The sequence below is a fragment of the Ailuropoda melanoleuca genome, chromosome 7 (assembly GCF_002007445.2).
Source record: "Ailuropoda melanoleuca isolate Jingjing chromosome 7, ASM200744v2, whole genome shotgun sequence".
Taxonomy (NCBI): domain Eukaryota; kingdom Metazoa; phylum Chordata; class Mammalia; order Carnivora; family Ursidae; genus Ailuropoda; species Ailuropoda melanoleuca.
Window position 1 is genome coordinate 83,458,540 of NC_048224.1, and position 9,065 is coordinate 83,467,604.

Consider the following 9,065-nt stretch of genomic DNA (forward strand, 5'->3'; position numbering starts at 1 on the left):
TGTTGAAATATGAAAATAGTTTCGATCTAGAACTCAGTAAATGATAGTGATTACATTGTTCCCCGAGCAAGTTCATTCCAAATTTCTGGGTGGCAACTCCAGCCTGTAACATGAGATGTTCCTAAGAGGTAACCTGGTCCTTGGACAAAGTGTCTGACCACAGGGTTATGAGGATTATCACTCAGCACGAGAGGCAGACTAATCTATGAGATGCGTCAGACATCGCGGAGTTGGACAAGCCTGAGCTCACGGGCCTTCTAGCGTATGCCAAGGTGAGGTCTCTCTTGAACGTACAAAATCAAGAAGTCCCTCAGAGAGCAATGGGTTAACCAAACACTTTATTTCAAATTTACATAAAGTCTGTCTTTCAGTGACTTCCAAAATGTTTCCTTTCCTTCCTGCTTTTGATGATGAGACGCATTAACTGTGTTTCCATCTCCTCCCCAGCAGGCATCCAAGCCTGATGAATCCTTGCTAACGAACTTCTGCCTCCTGCAGAGACCTGCGAGACTACCCTGGGCCTTCATTGCCCTGAGTCTGCCCAGGTGGGCGCAGGGCTTCTCCAGGCGCCTTTGGCGGGGGGGGGGGGGGGTGACAGCAGCCAGCAGAGCCAGGAGGCAGGGTGTGACGCCAGCCCGCAAAGCCAGCCCTGCAGCAGTGTCCGTGGGTCTCTGCCGGATTCCCTCCTCCTCCCTTCCGCTCCACTCCTCCTCAGCAGCTCTGTCCTGGCCATCCCTTTACCAAGCCCCCTCTTCTTGAGCCTTTGGAGGCTCGGCCCTCTTTGTGACCCTCATTTCTCCAGAGTTTCCTCCGTCTGCCCTCCCCGAATCCTCCGTACTGACCCACTGCTCTCTCCCCGTCCAGTCCCACCTGTCCATTTAGACCTTTCTTCTCCCCTCCTCTCTCCTTCATGCATTGCAAAGCACTTCTTCCTGTGCTGGGGCCATGCAGGACCCTCAGCGTGTGATTCAGATACAATCTACTAAGACAGGAGAATTTGTACTCCCTTTCCAGATGAGAGAACTAAGGCATGGAAGAAGTAATTAGCTTGCCCACGTTCCCATAGCCAGTTACTGCTGGGACCAGGCAGTGACCCTGTGGCCGCCTGGCTTTCCGTCTCATCCCTGATCTCATCTCTAAGTCGCTTCTTCATTTGATGCCGTCCATGTTCACGGTCTTTCCCATGCGCCGCGTTTGCTAGGTCTCACCACACACGCACCTGCAATGTGCTCTCTGGACGCATCTTGAAGGAAACTACAATTTCACTGTGTAGCTGTGATGTGCCAGGAACCGCTCTAGTCCCCAGGGAGAGGGCAGTGAGCAGGCCTTGCCCCATGGAGCTGTCACCGTCTCCTTCTGCACTGACAGTGGGGCTTGTCCAGACTCCTTTGCTTCATCTGTCTTCTGCCTTTAGCCCCGAAACACTTTCATTTTGAGCACAGAGTTCAGCAAACCCCTTCCAGCCTTTCTTCTTGCAAAGGCCACTCTGCATGCAATGCCCTATTTGGTTCCCAGCCTTTAAGATGTTAGCCGTCCCTGAGCCACTCTGCTTTTCCTCACCCATACCCTCTGCACCATTTGGGGGCAGCTGTCCTTTCTGGAACCTCTCACATGCTCATGGCAGCCTGGCCCCCCACCGTCTGCTGCAAGCTGAAAGTTGCCACAGCTGGCATGGCTGTGGGAGCTGCAGGGTGGTAGCACCTTGGGGGGCCAGTGAGATGCCAGCACCCATGAGGCCAAGGACAGGCCGAGGCCCCCCTTACTAGGCATGAGTAGGGAAGAGCCAAGTTAGGGAAGCAGAAACTAAGGTTAGGTGCCTCATTCATTCATAGTCATTCATTGAAAATATGTATTGAGTGGCTTCTTTGCTTCTGGGCTGTTCTTGGCATGGACTGCAGCACCGAATGAAACTATGAGCTGCCCTGGTGGAGTTTGCAATATATTGGGGAAAACAAGCCACAAACAAATAAATGTATATGATAACATCAGATGGTGATAAATATTGTACAGCGGAATCAAGCAGTCTCAGGGGATGGACCGGATGGAAGGGAGGAGTGGCAGCCTTTTAGATAGTATGGCCAGAGAAGAGCTTTCTGGGAGGGGCAGCATTTAAGTAAAGTAATAAATGAAGTGAGAGAATGGTCCAAGCGAATACCCGAGGGAGAGATTTCCAGACAGAGGAAACAGCTTTTGCAAGAGCCCTGAGGTAAGAGTGTGCTTGTTGGTTTTGAGTAGAAGTAGGGAGCCAGCATTGCTGGAGGGGGTAAGAGAGGAGGGGGATAAGGGGTGAGGAGGGGAGAGCCAGAGCTCCAATCATAAGGGAGCCTGTAGGCCATGATAAGCTGCTGGGATTTGAACCCGGGACTTCTGAGTCCAGATATAAAGCTCTTTATGTTGCACCACGCTGCTTCTTGAAGGAGTTTTCCTAAGAGATAGTCCAGTTTTGAAGGTCAGCACAAGTGATAGTTTGGACTGTCTTGACATTTGCTTCCCTTCAGTTCACTTGCAAACCAACCAACAATCAGAGGGAAGGTCATGCACAAGATCAAGAATACAGAGGACAAAGCTTCCTAACACCTCCCTCAGTCTTCCTGTGGGTGTTCCCCAGGGTCTGAGTTCATATACCCCATGAGGAGAGAGGAATTTGACCTGAGGAGAGCCTGGAACCATTGGTCCGAGGAGGGTCATGTTGCCTCAGAGGTATTGCTGCGTTCTATGGACTGAACTGTGGCACCCCCCAAAATTTATGCTGCGGCCCTAACCCTCAGTGCGACTATTTGGAGATGGGGTCTTTAGTGAGGTCATTAAGTCATACGGGTAGGACCTTAATCTGATAGGACTGGTGTCCTCATAAGAAGAAGAGGCACCAGAGAGTCTTCTCTCTGTCTGTCTTTCTGGTCTGTGCTTACAGAGAAAAGGCCATGTGAGGACACAGGGACACAGGTGTTAGCTCTCTACAAGTCTGGAAAAGAGGCCTCATCAGTAACCAACCCCGAGGGCACTTTGATCTTGGACTTCTAGCCTCTGAAACTGTGAGAAAATAAAAGTCTACGTTTGAAGCAACACCGGCTGTGGCATTTTGTTAGGCCCTCTGAGCAGACTGACATACACTCCAACGAGTTACTTCTGTTTTCCATCGCATCGTGGGACCTCGAGCAGGCCTGGCCATGCCTACCTCACTTTAGACTGGAGAGGAGGATTCCCTCTGGCTCCTGCGAGAGGCAGTCTTGCTTGCAGAAGGGCTGGAAGGGATAGCTCAGAACCAAGATGCCTTAACTTGTCCGTGGCTCTGTATCTTCATCTGCAAAATGGAGTTGATCCTACCAAGCTGCAGGGGAGACTTAAGTATAAAATTCAACGGAATAAATAGTTGCTGACATTATTTATGCATAAGCGTAAATCCTGGCGAGGATTTAAGGGTGCACGTGTTTGATCCATTATGGGAAATTTTTCTCAATGAATACTGTATGTGTATAAAATAGTTGTAAAAGCATTTTGGGAGCGTCACATTTTTAGATGAGGAGGGTTTTTTCCTATAACTTTAATAATCTTGTTACTGCGTTTAATGTAAATGCACTGATTTTTGTAATCGTTATCGCCTTCTAAGTATTGTCTCTTAAGGTGGTAAAATATTTACAAGGCTCTAATATATTTGTGAATTTAATTAAACATTTAAAAGTATTGGATTAGGTTTGCAATGTTAAAATATTTAGAAAAAATTCCTTCGTTCGATTTATACATTTTATTCGTTATGTCTGAGAATATTTGGGAAGCTGTGGATTATTTAGTGTTCAAGGAAGTGCTATTCATTTAATAGATGTATACATAAGATTACAACATATGCACCACCTCAAGGTAACAAAACAATGGGAAGAAGTGGGGGGCTGTTAACGGTGCAGAGTAGGGGGTGCAGAGAGAAGAGAGACTCTGGAGAAGCGGCCAGATGTTTGAGAGATAATGACACAGAGAAAGATGGGGGGAGCCTTGCTGTATGCTAAGAAAACAAATCCTCTTGGGCATTTTCTTGGAGGGATGTAATAAAGATTCTAATTGCTTAATTACTCCTTTTGGTGTTTCTTTGAATGTGCCCCCATGCTGTAACTGGGCCACACGAGTACCTGACTTCACACACGTTACAGGAACAAATGTGCAAGGTAAATGCACAGAATTATTAAAATGAAGCAGTCTTCTCTGCAGTATTATTCAAATAGCCCCAAGGCTTCCCTTCTGGGAAGTACAAACAGACTAAACTTAAAAGGTCTGCAAACTGACATGTCCAAGTTGGCTTATAGATGGAGGATGGAGGTGTTTAGCGGAGAGCATCTCAGGGAGGCCTACCTGCACCCAGTATTTTTTGCTAGGTGGTTTACGTAGGGGGCCTTATGTAATCTTCACAGCACTACGAGATAGATCTTAATATTTTCAGGCTTACCTACTAGAAAATTGAAACTTCAAGAGGGTGCCTTCCCTGCCTGAGAACTCCAGAGCCAGAGTTTGGACAGAGGACTCCCAGACTTCGAGCCCACGGCCTCCCTGTTGCACTAAACTGCTTCCCAAAACCTTAGCCTTGACTCTTGTTTGTGACCCATAGCCTAGTCCTCACCATTCTGTGGCTTTCTCTTTCTTGTGGCCTTGTGGCAAAGTGAAACAAACCACCACAAGGTAAAACTCCTCACCTTTAGTTTAAGCTTGTGAATTTCAACCATCCCTAAAGAATAGGTGGTCAGGACTGAGTTCAGGTTTTGGGTTATTCTTGATTTCTAGCACACATCTTTGATCGTCTAACCTTTATCTTTTGAGACTGGCTTTGTTCCCATATTTCTAGAAGTAACGAAATATATTTATGTAAGAAGCTGTTTATAGATGTCTGCATTTGAGAGGTTAAGGAGACCCAGAGTTGCTTTGAGTCACGATGAATTTGGCTTCCATGACATCACTTCTTATGCAGAGGATTAAAGTCCTTTTTTCTGACAGCCTTGGGGTGGGAGTGGAGGGCCGCCTGGAGCAGTTCCAGGATGCTTGCGTCTCCCTCATCACAAGGGTCAGGGCTGTGTTCTGGGCTCCCGACCGTCCAGCACTGCATTTTGCTCAGCATAATCACTGCGTTCTTTCAAGCAGGAGTGTGAGTATGCGTTTTCAGAACACTCAAAAGAGCAAAATTCAACTATGAAGAACAAATTAGGGACTGACTCATAATTAATTAAAAGTAAATAATTAATAAAAGCTCACAGTTTACACAAAACATCTAGTAGCACATGATAGGCTGCATTTCTGTAGGGTTTTATAGGTTCCAAACATGTGTTTTCAGATTTTATTTTGTCCTCACCACTACTTTGCAAGATGGGTCAAGTATGTCACTCCCATGTTACAGATGAGAAAACTAAGGCCAAGACAGCTAAGTCCTTTGCCCAAGGTCACATAGCTGGAAAGTGTCAGAGCTGAGGCTCGGTCTCAGCTCATTTGACTCGGTGTTAGAACACTCTACCCTTTATATGCATCCTTCTTTTTCAGATTTGTATTTTCCTTTGAAAGAGATCTTGATACTCAGGAGCTATTTTGGCATATTCAAATCTGAAATGGAGAACCGTTTCTACAAAATGATTTGACTTTTCCAAAGAGGGCAGTTGGAGATTTGCAACATTCTGAAAAGAGTTATCTGAAGATATACACCATCAGAAGCATTAGCGAAGCTTTTAAAAAACACAGATAATCAAGCATGACTACCAATATATTCAATAAGAATTTCCAGGTGTGGGTTTGTTTATTTGTTTGTTTGTTTTACAAGCTGAAGAGTTGATTCAGCCCAAACTAAAAAGCACAAGTTCAAATGTGGCCAATGTTACTCAATCTGACTGTTAGAGAGAATCTTTGATTTGCAAAGTGAATGGCTCTTTTGCTCAAAGACTTATGCCATTTCATGGGATGCCTGGGTGGCTCAGTCGGTTAAGTGTCTGCCTTCCACTTCGGTCATGATTCTGGGGTTCTGGGATCGAGCCCTGTGTTGGGCTCCCTGCTGGGGAAGAGTCTGCTTCTTCCTCTTCCTCTCCCTCTGCCCCTCCCCCTGCTTGCACACTCTCTTTCAAATATGTAAATCTTAAAAACAAACAAACAAACAAAAAACGATTTATGCCATTTCCTTGCAGGTAAACCTAATAAAATTAATTTGTAACTTACCTCCTCCAGCAGGGAAGACCGAATGAATCATATACAATTAAAGATAATCAAGAATAAACTCCCCTTGGCTGTAGGGCATTGTTCTAAATTTATATTGAAGCTCTAGTCTACATGTTCCTTATAGAGAAATGTTTCTCATATGCAGATGACTCTAGTCATTATGTAGTCTTCCTCAGAAATCTTCCATGATTCCCCAGTGCCTCTCGAATCATGTTCACAATCATCTGTGATCCCGCCCAACCTGCTTTTACAGCCTTTATGCACTACCTCTGCCCCCCCAGGAAGCTATATGCCCACCAGTCCACATCAGAGTGCTTACAATTTTCAAAAAGCACTAGGTTTTGTTGGGTTGGGTCTTATCCGTCTCCCTCAACTGAAATGCCCTTCCCTTTTCCCTTCATCGATGTCTGTTAAACTCTGCCTTTTCTTTAAGGGTTAAGATAAATAGTTCATTTTCCATAAAACCATCATTTGAACTAGAATTCTTTCTTCTTGGTGTTCTGTTGGTGGTTCATCTGTCTGTTCCTTGCTTATAACACCTATCAGTTTCTGACTTATGTCTTGGTGTTCTGTGGTATAAAAAAAATCAAGTGGTGAATTTAATTTAATGTGGTCCCAGGATTGGAATGCATCCAAGAACCTGGCAGAAATAATCATAAAACCTCTCTGGAGGAAAGTCATATAAGCCTCAAAAATTTCCCACTCGTCAAGTTCCAAAGAACAGGGGCCCAGAGTCAAAAATCACAAAACATACCAAATCACCATGGATGAGAGGCAGCAAAAATGATATACATTAAAATAATATTTCAGATTACAAGAGATAGAGAGAAGATCTCAAGACCAACCAGAAAGAAAGTCAACTTACCTATGAAGTAATATCGCACTATAGTTTAGTGCAGTACAAAAGAAAATAAGGTCTAAGTGGCAATTATGGTGGTCAAGGGCACGAGCTCTGGAATGCGCTGACTGGGTTTCAATACCGGTTCTATCCTTTGCAAGTACATTTTGACAAGTTACTTTACCTCTCTCTGACTTAATTTTTTCATCTATAAAATATGACTAATACCATTTTCAATTTCTTATACTACATGAAAAATGTACATATATTTCCTAGAAGAGTATCTAGCATTCATAAATGGTAGCTATTATTACTAAAAGAATTGGACAGCTGACTTCTCATTAGCAGCAACAAAAAGCAGAAGACAGTCAATCTAGCTATCAACCTAGAACTCTTGATTTACCCATACATTTATCTATATCTTTGCTCACTATTTCTTCTTGCATTTCAGAATGCACATCTGTTACCGTTTTTCTTTTGCCAAAAGTATAATCTTTAAATTTCCTTTTGTGAGAGTTTATTGGTTGTTAACTCCCTAAGTGTAAATAATATATGAAAATCCCAGTGAAACATGAACACCACAGTGAAAGTCACTTGAAACTCACCAGGTTTCAATAGGTTAAAAGTCTAACCATCTCAAATGCTTCTCAAGAGACAGATACATAAGTTCTCATACACCACTGTCAGGGGTTTGAATTGGTAAAGCCAGTTTGGCAAAGAGTTGAGTATTACATAGAATTGTTGATCACGAACACATTCCTAAGTATATAATCTAGTCAAGTTTTTACATGTGTGCACTGAAAACATGTATGAGAGTATTCATAGAAGCATTGCTTCTAATAGACAAAATCTGACAATAATCTCTCTGCATTAACAGAAGTATGGATAACTAAATGTTATGCTCGTACCAGCAGTAGTATCATGATTGAACCTCAAAAAGATAAAGCTGAATGGAAAAAAAATAGATACCATATGAATCCATTTCTAGAAAGTGCAAAAACATGCAAAACTAAATTCAGTTGACCCTTGAACAATATGAGTATCAGGAGTGCTGACCTCTTGCACAGCTGAAAATCCACATATAATTTTGACTACCTCAAAACTTACCTAATAGCCTACTCTTGACCAGAAGTCTTACTGATGAAATATAAGCAGTGTGTAATATATATGTTGTATGTTATATGTATTACATATAGTATTCTCACAATAAAGTAAGTGAGAAAATCTTAAGAAAATCATAAGGAAGAGAAAATACATTTACAGTACTGTACTGTATTTATAGAAGAAACTCCACATATAAGTGGACCCACAGGGTTCAAACCTGTGTTATGGAAGGGTTGTTTGGAGATACTTTTATATGGTAAAAGAATTATTAACACAAAATACCGAATAATGGTTACCTCCAGGATCAGGGGTGTAGTGGTACTAATAAGATTTTATTTCTGGGGCACCTGGCTGGCTCAGTTGGCGGACCACATAACTCTTGATCTCGGGGTTGTGAGTTTGAGCCCCACGTTGGGTATAGAGATTACTTTTTAAAAAAATCTTAAAAAAAAAAGATTCTAATTCTTAGGCTAAGACTAAGAACAGAGGCAATGGTTATGTTCTTCCTTAGTTCAAACATTTTTGTTTGGATGAAAGATCTTGTGAATAAAGAAAGGGTCATGCTTCATTTTAAGAAAATTAATTTACATCAGACTTGAAGCACCCATCCTGTGAGGTTAATAGGAAATTCCTTCTTGGCCGTTTGAAGGGTTCTCCAATTTGAGAGTTACACACCAGTTTGTTTTTCCCTAACTTGAGGGTTATGCAAAGGTCCTGATGCTCTACATGAGCCAACACATCAGGGAGGCCCCTCTGGCCCAGGCTGTAGTAGCTTCCTTCTATGTCCCATAGGCCCTGCTCTGTCTGCCCCATGCTTGGCATGCAAGGATCTTTCGGAACAAGGGAGCAGGAGAAGGGCCAGGGGTCCCCGGGCTTAGAATTTAGCTTCCTCAGCATATCATGCAGGTAACCCTTCTGAGACCTTTCCAACTCCCCACATAGATTAGCC